We start from the raw sequence: 13137 nt of genomic DNA on the forward strand, positions 1-13137 counted from the left end.
CTCCAACATTCATTCTATTCCAGAAGATTAGTCTTAGTCAAATTTTATCATGCCATTTCTCCTGCCAGTGTTTGGTTTTGGAATAGGATGTGACTCACTTTTGTCCAATGAGATAGGAGGGAAAGTGTGCTATAGTCCTCCTAAGGAAAATTTCTTTCTCTAATAAAAGGAAATAAGTAAAAGATAGTTCACCTTCTACCTCTGGGTTTAGCTATTTCTGGATGTATTGCCTGAAACTATGACCATCATCTTGTTTCCAGTATGAAAATGAAGCCAATACAGAGGACAACAGAACAAAAAAGTGGAAAGAACCGTATCTTTATTGGCATTTCTCAGCTGCTATTCCAACCAACCATGGAATCAAACCTATTTGTGGTTTTCTACTATGTATTATTGGGTTTATTGTTTAAGCTCAATTTGAGCCTTGGTATTTCAATTACTTGGACCCAATGACTTGTAACTGCTATCACCGCTATAAGTGAAGTATGATTTTTGTGCAGATATCCTACAATCTGTTTATCCATTCTACTGTTCATGGGCATTCAGGTTGTTTCCAGTTTTTAGCTTTTAGGAGCAGTACTGCTATGAATATTCCAGTACATATCTTGTACTGAATATGTCCACATTTGTTTTGTGTATATACCTAAGAATGAAATTTCTCAGTTATAAACCATGTGCATGTTCAGCTTTAATAAATAATACTAAATACTTTTCTAAAGGTGTTACATCAATTTACCCTCTCAACAGAAATGTATGAGAGTTATAATTGTTCCATGTCCCTGTCAACACTTGGTATTATCAGTCTTTTCATTTAGGCATTCTGATGTGTGTGTATGTGTAGTGATATCACATTGTGATTAATGTTATTTATATATGTATTAATATTTATATTCATATCCATTCTATATCAATTTCTATATTTTTTGGATCATTTTAGAATCATAGCCTGAGTATAAATTGTTGGAAGACCACCAAAAGACAGTTAATATTCATGCAAACTAAAGGTCTTTACACTGTATGTGAAAGTAAGGTAGTGAAAAGAGACAGATATTAAGCTTAAGTGTATGTTGTTCAATGAATAAGCTCTACTCCATTTCTAAGGGTAGAGCTGCTTGTAAAGTAGAATAACAAGATAAAACAAAAGACAGAATCTGCTTCAGCTTGTACTATGAGAAATGAAACCTACTCACCAATGGGAGAGATATAAAAAGGCACAATGGAAAGAAGGGTCTTCATCAAATGATTTGCTCTTTTTGGGCTCATTTGTAAAGTGAAGAAGAGTTAGATGATTTCCATGTTCTTTTTTCCCTGTCTGTAGTATTCTGTTTATTGATTTTCTCCTCAAGAATTTTCATTATATTCTTTTAACACAAATATTGATTGTCATCCACACAAAATCCTGAGACCAACTGTGGGATCAGGAGGGCACCCTTAGGTTCAAATCATTTCCCATGATCATTGGAGAACAGGTATCCTGATGAAGGATCTCTTTGGTTCACATCTAAATGTGGGTAGGGGCGATATGGACACTTATCTGGAGAAAAAGCTTCATTTTTTCTTTATGTGGAAACTCATACTTGTGAGCAGTAGTATTAACCTGAAATAGACTGCCAGATATTTCTCCAGCAAAGATGGAGATCTTTATTCGGGATCAGCAGGGAATTGCAATTCAGTATCTGCAACCATGGCAAGCCACATGCAAGTTCCCCCACAGCAAGAGAAGAGAGCTCTTTTATAAAGGGGAAAAGGAAGTTGACAGGCGTGTAGTTAACAAAGAGTCCATGGCTTTTCATTGGCTGAGTCCTTGCCAGGAAAGAAGAGTCTTTCTTCTTCCTTTTGTTCTCTGCTATAGTCATAGGGCATGAAAGCTCCCCCTTCAGGTCTCCTGACTCTATTTAGTTGAGGTTTCTGTTTTTTTTTTTTTTTTTTTTTTTACAGTAGTAAAGGTCACTGTTTCAAAAGTTAGAGCATGAAAATCCCTAGATGTTGTTTTTGAGAGGAGAGAGCTAACCGTTAAGACAGACAAATAGCTATTTGGGCTTCAAAATCCCCTGACAAAAGCATATTTGCAAGTTGGTAACCAAAATACCTGTTATAAATGTCTAGCAAGCCTGTGTGTTTGTTTAGAGTATGCTTCTAAGATCATGGATTGTGGCTGAGAACTGGGCCGGATCATTGTCCAGTGAATATGCTGAAGTTCTCTTAAAATGTCAGTGGGGACAACTTTTTTTGGGGCAATGATATTAATATTTAAAATCTGTTTGTATAAGCAGTTATCTTCTCTGACATTAATGCCAAATTTTCCATTTGCTTTGAAATCTGTTGCTCTTTTTTGAAAACGTTCATCCACGTGTTGCATTCTAGTTTTCAAGTGTAGTTAATGATGAGAGCATTTCCTCCTCTTTTATAATCATGGTTTACTCTTCATTTGAATCTATCAGGCAATACTTAATGTTGGCCAATTAAGTGTTACAGCATGTCACAGGTTTGCTCTGTTGATGCTCTAATAGCATGCCCCTGTGGCACAGACAATGAGACATGGATTTGCTTCGCAACCTGGTTCTGGTGGTTCAACTCTATAAATCTAATGCAAGCTCAGAGCCTCTTGGCATTTTGAACTCAAGGGTCATTTATTTTGGACATATGCTGGTGAGTCCTGATGTTTCCTAAAAATAGTGTAACCTTGGCTGGTTGCGTCATGGCCGTACCTATTTGTGAAGTGCATTTTTGTTTTAAGATATTTTCTTAATTTCTATAATTTTCAAAAATGTACAGAAGGCAGCATGGGATGATTGTATACCATGGAGTATCATGGATGTGCTTCTAATGCCAGCTCCCTTATTTACCAACCAGGTGACCTTTAGAAATTCATTTAATCTCTCTCTCTGCCATCTGAAAAATAAAGGCAATGGCATCTACCAGGGAGGGTTTTTGCAGATTTAGATATAAGAAATTTAAAGTATCTGGCACAAAGTGAGCTCTCAATACTCTGTGGTTATTTTAATTATAAGAAACATCCCTCTTCCTTAGTGACAAACCTTCCAACTTTCTGCAGTAACATGCTTTCTTCATTTCAATTGGATAAATAACTGGGAATCTGAGAAGTAAAAGCTAATGATATTTTAGAGATGGCTGAATATAAAGAAATGTTTTTTTTCTTTTATGAAGCAGGTTCTGTTAAGATAACTACTTAAATATGAAGAAATTATGCAAATGATTTATCCTTTCAGGCAAGAATTGAAGTGGAAAAAAGTGGATTTTTATTTTTAAAAACTATTCTTTTATTGACTTTTAATTTCCTTTTTTTAAAAAGCTGTCCTGTTTGGAGAATTTAAAGTCATTTCCCACTCAGATAAAATAAAAAGGACATTTTAAAAACATAGTACATATTAATCCAACTATATAAATAATAACTTCAAATGGGAATAGTAAAAAAAAAAAGGGGGACATCTTTAAGGTTTCTAGACAATGGCATGCATCCTAAACATTGTTATGGAATAATAAAGATTTTGAAATTTCTTTCAGTCATCCTCTTGACTTACAATGATGTGATTTTGACATTATACTTGCTAATTCTTTTGACACCTGGGAAATACATTATTTAGTGAGCTACTTTGTCTAAGTAGTATTTTAGTCAGAGAATACAGGCTCTTTTGCTCTGTATCCATTTTATCCGTGTGGAAGCGTTATTCCGCACTACGCCCTTGCCAATAGTTCCTATCAGTTTGCCCAGGCAGAAGACACCAAAGTTGTGTAGCATTTGGGGCAGAATTAGAGGACTAGATTTGAGTGATTAATTAATAAAGCTTAAGTCTAGCTTCCTAACCCTGGGTGTGAGACACTAGGGCTCCTGAATTGTCTAATTTGCATTGAGCACCTACTATGTGGCAAACGCCATTTAGGTGCTCCAGAAGTATCAGTCAACAAAACAGACAAAAATCTGCAGAGTCTATGTTCTGATGTAAAGGCCGTCATTTATACTTGTAGTGAGAATAGAATGAAGTCAAAATTATTGGATAGGAGCAGGCACTAACATCTTAACATGGTCACTCTGTCTCTGACATCTTGCAGTTTACTGGAAGCCTTGGGGTTCTGAGTCCATTTGGCTACCTCTCTCTTATAACCCAGCTCTGTTGTCAGAGTCCAAGGGAGCAGTCCCTCCCACCCCTGCTACCTCTCACCTACAGTGCTGAATGTCTGAATGTCTCTGACAGCCACAAGGTCATACAAGGAGGTGAGACTGAGCCTGTGTCTAAGCTTCCAAATGAAAAGAACATTCAGCAGAAGGTCAGGCTGGGCTCCACCTGAGCTCATTCCTCCGCAGTGGCCCTGCCAGACAATTCAGTCCTGAACAGCATTTTCCTCTTTGCCAGGCCTAAGGATTATCAGGGATGCTTCTTAAACATGCTGCTGAGTCAGGGCAGGAATCTGTGCTTGTACGAACACCCTTCCCCAGTGCCCCCCTGCCCTGGTAATGGTGATGCAGGCCATCTAACGGACCTTTGAGAAACACTTCGGGCTCTGATCTTCCCTGAGGTGGGAAAAAAAGTGCTGGGAGAGGGACAAATTTCCCTTATAAGAATGTGGCTATTAGTGAACAGATACGTAGCTATGGAACTGTTTTGAATGAGAAATTTAGAGAACTTCTCTGTCTGTGACTCAGTGATCACCAGAGTTCATTTGTCCCTCTTTGTCACTGACTGCTCCGGCTGTAACTACGTTATTCAAAGGGCAACATTCCTGATAGTGGAGGACTGGGGAACCACAATGCATATAATTATGGGTCTCCACATAAAGGATTAGCATTAAAGTTATTTTTGTAATACTTTGCTATATTTTTAAGACTGGATTTTATATATTGAATCAAGTTTCTTTATGGAAAAATGGCCACTCTTCTATTACTCCAGGTGTTGCAAAAGTTAGATTTTTAAAAAATTTATTTATTTAAACAGATAATTCATAAACATAATACAAAATTAAAAGAAACAAAAGGATATACATGTGTAGTAATTTTGCACTGTTTTTATTTCTCAGTCCTTCAATTCATTTCCCCTGAACAACCAACCATTCTTAGCGGTTTCTTGTGACTAGATTTAGATGTATTTAAGCATATATGATTGTATACTGTACACATCATTTGCATCTTGTTTTTTCATTTATTTTGTTTTTTCCTTAATGATGTGATTGGTGATACCTTGGTGATTGATCCATGTGCACACACGTATCTACCTCTCTCTTGTTAGTAGTTACACAGTATTCCATCTACAGATTAACCATAATTTATTTTATTAGTTTTTTATCGATGGACATTTGAGTTGTCTTTAGTCTTTTGCTACTTAAAGCAAAGCTAGAATGAATATGCTTTTACATACACCTTTGCACATTGTGGAAATAGACAAAGACCAACCAAATGAGAAAAACCAAGGCTGTCTATCCAGGTTTGCTATAGCAAGGGAGTCAGGCACTCTCATTTACATTTTTGCAGAGACTCAAAGGCCAGCAGAGGAGTAGGAAAGCTTTACAGTGGAGAAAAGGAAGGCTTCAGGTATGACCTGATTGGAGGCTGTTGGCTCAAGGAGGCAGGAGGTGGGCTAGCTAGAAGTGCGGCATTCTATATAATTGATTAAGGGAACAAATTTGGCTTTTCCTGATTGGTCCTAAGTTGGAAGTGGGGATAAAAATTAGGTGAGCTCTCAGTTATTAACCAAGTCCTGGACACATTGAGCTGATTGTTACATACGTCATTGTTTAGCTTCCTGGATTGTCTGACTTCCTGCAAGTCTGACTTATAGCAGGTTGGCTACCTGGGCTGTTTATTGGAGGAAACGGGTTGGCTTCCTGCGCACGTTGCTGCAGGCTGTGGGTAGAGTTCTAATTTTATATATAGCCCAAACATTGTCCACTTGTATATTCAATCTCTCAATACATATGAGAATATATATTAGGTATATATAAGATAAATTCCTAAAAGTGGAATTTCTGAGTCAAAGATATATGTTATTAATTTATATATATTTTGTCAGTTTGGGTCCCATAAATTTTGATGAATTTATAGTCCTTGCACTTTGTGGGGATATAACAGGATGTATTACCAACTTTTTCATCTTTGTCCAGTCTGATAGTTAACAAATAGTATCTCAGTGTAGTTTGAGGTTGAGGGTTTTTTTTTCAAGTGTTAAATCATGTTTTTTCTTCTCTGTGAATTGTCTATTCACAGAACATATTGTAAGGTGTTCCCAGTCCAGGGAAGGTACCAATAACAGAGTAAATCTCTGGAATTTGGAATTATCACTTTGAAAATTCAACCTAGAAGCAGGATGGGGCAAGAGATCTACTCTTTTAGCAAATTTCAAGTACATAACACAGTATTGTTAGCTGTCATCACCATGCTGCCCATTAGATCCCTGGAACTTATGAATCTTATCATTGAAAGTTTGTTCCTTTTGATCAATGTCTCCCCTCTTCCCCCCACCCCTAACCCCTGGCAACCACCAATGTACTCTCTTTTTCTATCAGTTTTACTTTTTAGATTCCACATATAAGTGAGATTATACAGTATTTGTTTTTTTCTGTCCGACCTATCTCACTTAGCATAATGACCTCAAGACTCATCCATGTTGTTGCAGATGGCAAAATTTCCTTCTTTTTTACGGCTGAAAAGTATTCCATTCTGTATATTAGATAGATATGATTTGTATATGATGATATATATGTATATATGTTTCTGATGTGACCCACATTTTTTAATCTAAAACAACTTATGTTGTTTCCAAGTACGCAGGCTTTGAAGTTGAGCAACCAAAGTTATATTTCCAGCTCAGCCACTCACGACCCTGAGGGAAGGAGTAAACTTTCTCATCCTTCTCTTCCTCATTGGTTCAATGCAACTATTCAGAAGTTCTTGCAGGGAAGAGTGTTTAGCACAGTGCCTGGAATGTTGTAAGTGCCCAATAACTGTTGGCTCAGGTTCTCCTCTTGGGTATCTAGAGGACTTTCTAGTCACCTGGAAATCTAGGTAATACTTTGATTTTTAGCAAAGATTTCAAGTCAAGCTCTTGTGAACATGAGTCATAGACCCTAAAGCTTTCTAAGCTGGCAGGATTTCTTTAAGTAAAGAGTCCTAATAATATCCTGGAAAGGCGTGGGGGATGGGAGCCATGGCAGATGTGTGTGGAGTAATTTTGTTGTAAATGCAAATTAGTTTTCCTGTCATTTGCTAGCAAGCCCACTGTTTATAATAACTGTTCATAATGAATCAGGCTGATATTTTGTTCATGCGTTTTCCCTTGAGGCTTTAATTACTCTGCTCCTATGTTTTATGGTTACGTGTTGTGGAACAAGACTGGTGGAAATACAATCCTATTTTATAGCCTCCACAGAAATGAGAGGCAGAGAAAAACAGCAAAGGAAGCAAATTAGTGGTCAGAAAGAGTTCCAAGAAAGAGAGGGGTGCTCCTACAGCCAAGCCTGGAAAATGTATGGGGAGGATGAAGGATGGTCCAGAAAGTGTCCATCAATGAAGTGGTTGAGCAGAATTAAAACTATACCAAAGGTTATATTGGTTGGGCTTGGTTTGGTGAAAGCCTTGGGTGACTTCAACTGTACAACTCAGCAGATACTTATTGATGCCTACTATGTCCCAGATTCTTTATAAGCCAAAGTTGCACTATTCAATATGATAGTCATTAGTCAAATGTGCCTACTTGAATTTAAATTACTTAAAATAAAATAAAATTGAAGCATTCAGTTCCTCAGTTGTACACATTTCAAGTTCTTAAGCCACAAAACACGTGGCTAGTGGCTACTGTATTGGGCAGCATAGAGCATTTTATTCATTACCAAAAGTTCTACTGGGCAGTAGTGCCCTGGAGGTACATGGATGGCAAGACATGTCTCCTGCCCTTGAGAAATGTATAGTCTTGGAAGGCAGATGAACATGTCAAGAAATAAATTAATTACTGGGGTGTGATAGAAGTATGTCACAGACTGTTGCAGGAGCTGGGGCTAGGATGAGGAGGCTTAAAATAGATGGTGATCAAGTATAGGAGGATGAATGAAGAGCAGAAAAGCTTCACTGAAGGTGAAGAAGAGACCTGAGTCTTAAAGGTGAGGGGGTTTTCCCCAGGTGGACAAGGATGGAGGAGAACATTATGAACAAAACAGTAGAAATGCAAATCAAGGAAGGGTGAAGCAGCATGGACTGCTCAGGAAGATGCCCTGGTCTAGCATGGCTGGAGGATGTGTGTAGTCCAGCACAGCCAGAACTAAGCCCAGGGAGGTTGCCAATGGGTCAGCGTTTTGCATGTGTCTTTGGTCAAGTCAGTTTCCTCATGTGTAAAAGGAGACTTATCTCCAACTCACAGGGACAATAAGAGGATGAAATAATGTAATGAAGGTGAAGCAGCCAGCACAGTTCCTGGTACATAGAAAGTATCTAACAAATCTTTCTTTTGGTCTTATTGTTGCAAAAGAAACAAAATGAGTGAGGCTCATCTGTGCCCTCAGAGACTCATTAATGTCTTAATCAACTAATTAACTGATGTTCCTTAATGTTGAGTGGGAGTGGGAACATGTGGATGAGTAGGACAAGGACACAGGTACTATGGTACACACACACACACACACACACACACAAACACAAACACAAACACAGACACAGACACAATCTCACTTGCCCAAAGAGATATTCTAAGCTACAAGGGGGTACTGGCATCATGTAACCTGTGTGTGTACAGGGGGGTGTTTGTTGTGGACTAGTTTTCAGTGAAGGAACGGGCATGCTTAAATGTAGAGAATTGATTGAATCAAGGAGTAGGTAATGTTGACATAGAGAAAGAAGATAAAGGTGGTCCCCAATGGAGTCATGAGGCAGAAAAAGATAAACACCACCGACGACCTTCCTTCTCTCCTAGGGGCTGCGGGCTCCTCAGCCAGGAGGTTGCATGAAAGAAAGGCATGGCAGGTTCTTCGTAAGGGTGGCTAGCCTGGGATGTGGGGCACTAGCTCTGGATCTTATTTATTTATATAAAAACCTTCTGTGCTCTGATTTTACACCAAACCTAATTATTTTCTGTGGCCGTCATCTCACTCCCATTTTTTTCTTTCTCATGTTTCTTGTTTTCTCTTAACAATTGAAAATTGCGTTTATATACTGAATTAGAACTCTAGTTCTGCTTGTAAATCTATAGCAGTGTTTCCCAGTTGAAGACCCTCAGCTCCCACATGCCAGTGGAAGAAAAAATGGGGGCATAAGCACCCTTAGTATTAACAAGACAAAACAAAACAAAACAAAACAAAAAACCGAGAAGCTTTGGCTAGAGCTCTATCAAATCAGGGATGGTGGCAGTGGTTATGTTCTATTGATTGATAGCGCTGAGTAGATTTGTTTATCTCTGATTAATAAAGCATTGGAAAATTAATCGTCAATATGTGCAGTGTGACACATGAAATCTTTCAAAATACCAGGCCCATGGATGGAAGTTAAAGGGACATTAGGACGTAAACAGCCTGGGAGTCACTGGCTTGTAGCAGAACTGTTGTGGTACATGGAAGGGTAAAAGCAGCCACATTATCTTTTCTTTAAGATTTTTGAAAGATGATCACAATTTTACACATTTTTCTCCTGATTTTGGGAGTAGACTATTATCAAAGTATGCATAGAGCAAGAATGCCTTTTTCTATCTCTGCATGTTACTTAGACATGTAATTGGAGCAATGGCTTCCTGTACGGTTACACGGTAGTCTGGAAATCATTTGTCATAACACATGTAGTAAGAATGACAGATCACTCTAAGGACCATAAATGTGTGAGATCTGCTGTAGTCCTAGAATTCCAGACCTAAATTTTCTTCAAGTTAAATTAGTAGTTTGTTTCTGTTTTTTCTTTTGGTGCAGTTGAGGTATTTTAATAAATATTTAACTTAGAACATTCCACTTAAAATTTTTAATCTTTGTAGATTTATAGTATTGCAATTCCGCTGTCAAAATGACAGATACTGATACGTATTTTAAGGTAGTCTTATATGATTATTTTTCAGTGCATCGTATCAATCAATGGCCCTGACAGGCCATAAAATGTTACAGCTCATAAAGAACCAGTAAATACTCAATTCTCAAGGTACAGCAGAAGAGCTATAAATTAAATTGATTACATCACTATAAAATAATTAGTCCAGTATTTCCAGACAACTTTGTTTGAGAACTTCTCAGCCACAGATCACTGTTTGAAAAGGAAGTGGTACTAAGTCTATCTGGTTTCACACACTGTGCTTGAATTTTTTCTTTTTTACTTTATGTCCCAATATCTCTCCTCTTATCCCTTCCTCAGAATGAGTTTATTTCCTCTTCTGACTTCAACAATCTCATATATGCAGGTAGCTTCTAAACTTGTGTCTCCTACCCAGACATCTCTTTCGCTACACAGATCCACATGCCCTGAAGCCATTGGGCATTGCTTGGATGGGATCTCCCCTTATATACAGATGCTGAGACCAGGGTTTGAGTGTGAGTAGTTAATTTGGACAGGTTTCCCAGAATGCTCCAGCGGGGGAGTGAGGAAGTGATACAGGGATTAAGGGTTTGTCATAAGGCAGAATACCATTTGTGTGCAACTGGGGTTTAGTCCCAATGGGGATGGGGAACCCTGGGAGACAGCATACAAGGCACCTTAGATTCACCCTCCCCTAGAGGGCTTAGGGAACTGGGTTGCAAATCCTTTAACTCCTCTGTCACTGCCTGAAGGCTGCTTCAGGGAGTAACTCCCATCACATTGGTTTGGATGCTGATGAACATAGGGGAGAGGAAGCTCTCGGGTGGAAAGACACAGGTGCATGCACAAGAGGGTGTGGGCAGTACACCACCGCATCTGGGACTGCCCATTCCACGGCATGGAACAAGAATCCGTCCGCCTCTGCATATCCAAACCTGGCTCCCCAAACTTGTTTTTTCTCCACACCCTGAGGAATGTGCTACAGTTTACTCCTAGTTCCAGGCAGGAACTAAACCCCCTCTGGCCTTCTCAGGGACCGAATCTTATCAATTTTGCCTCTTTAGTAGATCCTGATACTGTCCCCTTTTTTCTCTCAGCACTGGAACTATATTGCATTAGACCCTTATTATTTTCCCCACGCTTCCCTACATTAGCCCCCTGACTGGTTCTCTACCAGTTACACCTGTCTACCAGCCTTTCTCCTTCCAGTTCCAAAACGTAGATCTGACCATGTCCCTTCTCTGCTTAAAATCGTTAATGACCACCCCGGGTGGAGTGTAAACTCCTGGCAATGCGCGCAAGGCCCTTCATGGTATCACCACTCTCATCCCAGGTCACCTCCTCACCTCACCAAGCAGTCAGACCACACCGAGCTGCTGCAGCCTTACTGCACAGCACAGGCAGTCTGCACAGGCCCTACCAGGACAGCTTATCGTGAGGTGTCCCCTGCCGAGGGTGCCTCGTCCTGACTCCTCACCTGGCAGGGCTGCACCTACTCACATCCCTTAACACTCCAGTGTTACCGGCTACTTATTTGTCCATCTCCTCACTCAGCTCTAAGTGACCCGAGGGCAGAGGCTCTTTATTAGTCTCAACCTCTGGCTCCTAGCACAGTACCTGCTCATGTGGGTGCTCAATAAATATTTGTTGAATTAATTAACTTGCCCAAGTTATTTTCTTTACTCCTCAGTGCAGTCCTATAAGATTGTATTATTATCTTTACAGATAAAGATGTTGAGGTCAAGTAGGTTAAACACCTTGCTCAAGATCACAGAGCTAATGAATGATCAAATCAGGATTTGAACTCAAATCTGCCTCCAAAGTCCATATTGTTTCCATTAAATAGTGTTAATTTTTAGCATTGTAAAGCATTACACGTTTCCTCTATTTCACCCTTTATGAATTTAAAGAGAATGACCTGAAGTTTAATTTTTTTCTAGAAATGAATATGTTCATGGTTAGCTTCTTCTAGAAATAAAATATTCAGCCACCAGCAATACAAGACCTACAAGGTTCCGTGTAGAGTTTGCTGAGAGTAGCCTGAGACTTCGTAGTGGAACTTTAATGTATGGGGGTTAGATCATGAAAACGAATATCATGGTTAGATCGTGATGCCTCAGAGGTTATGGAATTTAATAAGCATCAGTCAGTTTGACAGTCAAGAGGATATATGTGAGGGCCGGGGGGGTGGGCAGGGTGAGGAGATTCGGAAATACAAACAGTAAATTTTCATACGTCACTGATTGTGGGAGTGAAATGATTACCCATCAATTCCAAAGCAGTTAAATGGATCTGTATCTGGTTTTTTACTGCACTATTTATGTATCCAAGTCTCCTGCAAGAGCTACTTATGAACCACAGTCCATGCTTGACAGTCAGCATCAGTTTCAGTATATGCTGGAAATACACAGTGGTCATTGGATTTAGGAATAAGTAAGTAAGCAACAAAAAAGAAGGGATAATACTGAAAGAATGCTACTTTTGAAATAAAGCATGTACCTTAGAAATTATAAGTAAATAATTTCCAAAGATAAAATTAGGTCAGCCTCACAGGAGTATTTTTTTTTTTAATAGCTACTTTATTTATTTATTTATTTATTTTTGGCTGTGTTGGGTCTTTGTTTCTGTGCGAGGGCTTTCTCTAGTTGCAGCAAGTGGGGGCCACTCTTCATCGCGGTGCGCGGGCCTCTCACTGTCGTGGCCTCTCTTGTTGCGGAGCACAGGCTTCAGACGCGCAGGCTCAGCAGCTGTGGCTCACGGGCCCAGTTGCTCCGCGGCATGTGGGATCTTCCCAGACCAGGGCTCGAACCCGTGTCCCCTGCATTAGCAGGCAGATTCTCAACCACCGCGCCACCAGGGAAGCCCCAGGAGTATTTTTTTTATGTTGTGAAATTTAAAATACAAAGTTATTTACAAAAACTATTAAATTATCCATAAATCCAAAGTTGCAAAACTATGTTTTCTTTATATCCATTTAAGCTCTGGGTCAGCTGAATCCCTGATGCAAAATATAAGACTTGGGAAATTTAAGCATTCTGTGAGAATTTAGGAGATGAATAAATGAGAAAATTAAGGTAAGACAGTTAATATAGTACAGGAAATATGGTAAACAATCAGTAAATGTGTGCTCCAATTATCATTAATATTCC

This window comes from Balaenoptera physalus (genome assembly GCF_965194825.1).
Source record: "Balaenoptera physalus genome assembly, chromosome: 4".
Taxonomy (NCBI): Eukaryota; Metazoa; Chordata; class Mammalia; order Artiodactyla; family Balaenopteridae; genus Balaenoptera; species Balaenoptera physalus.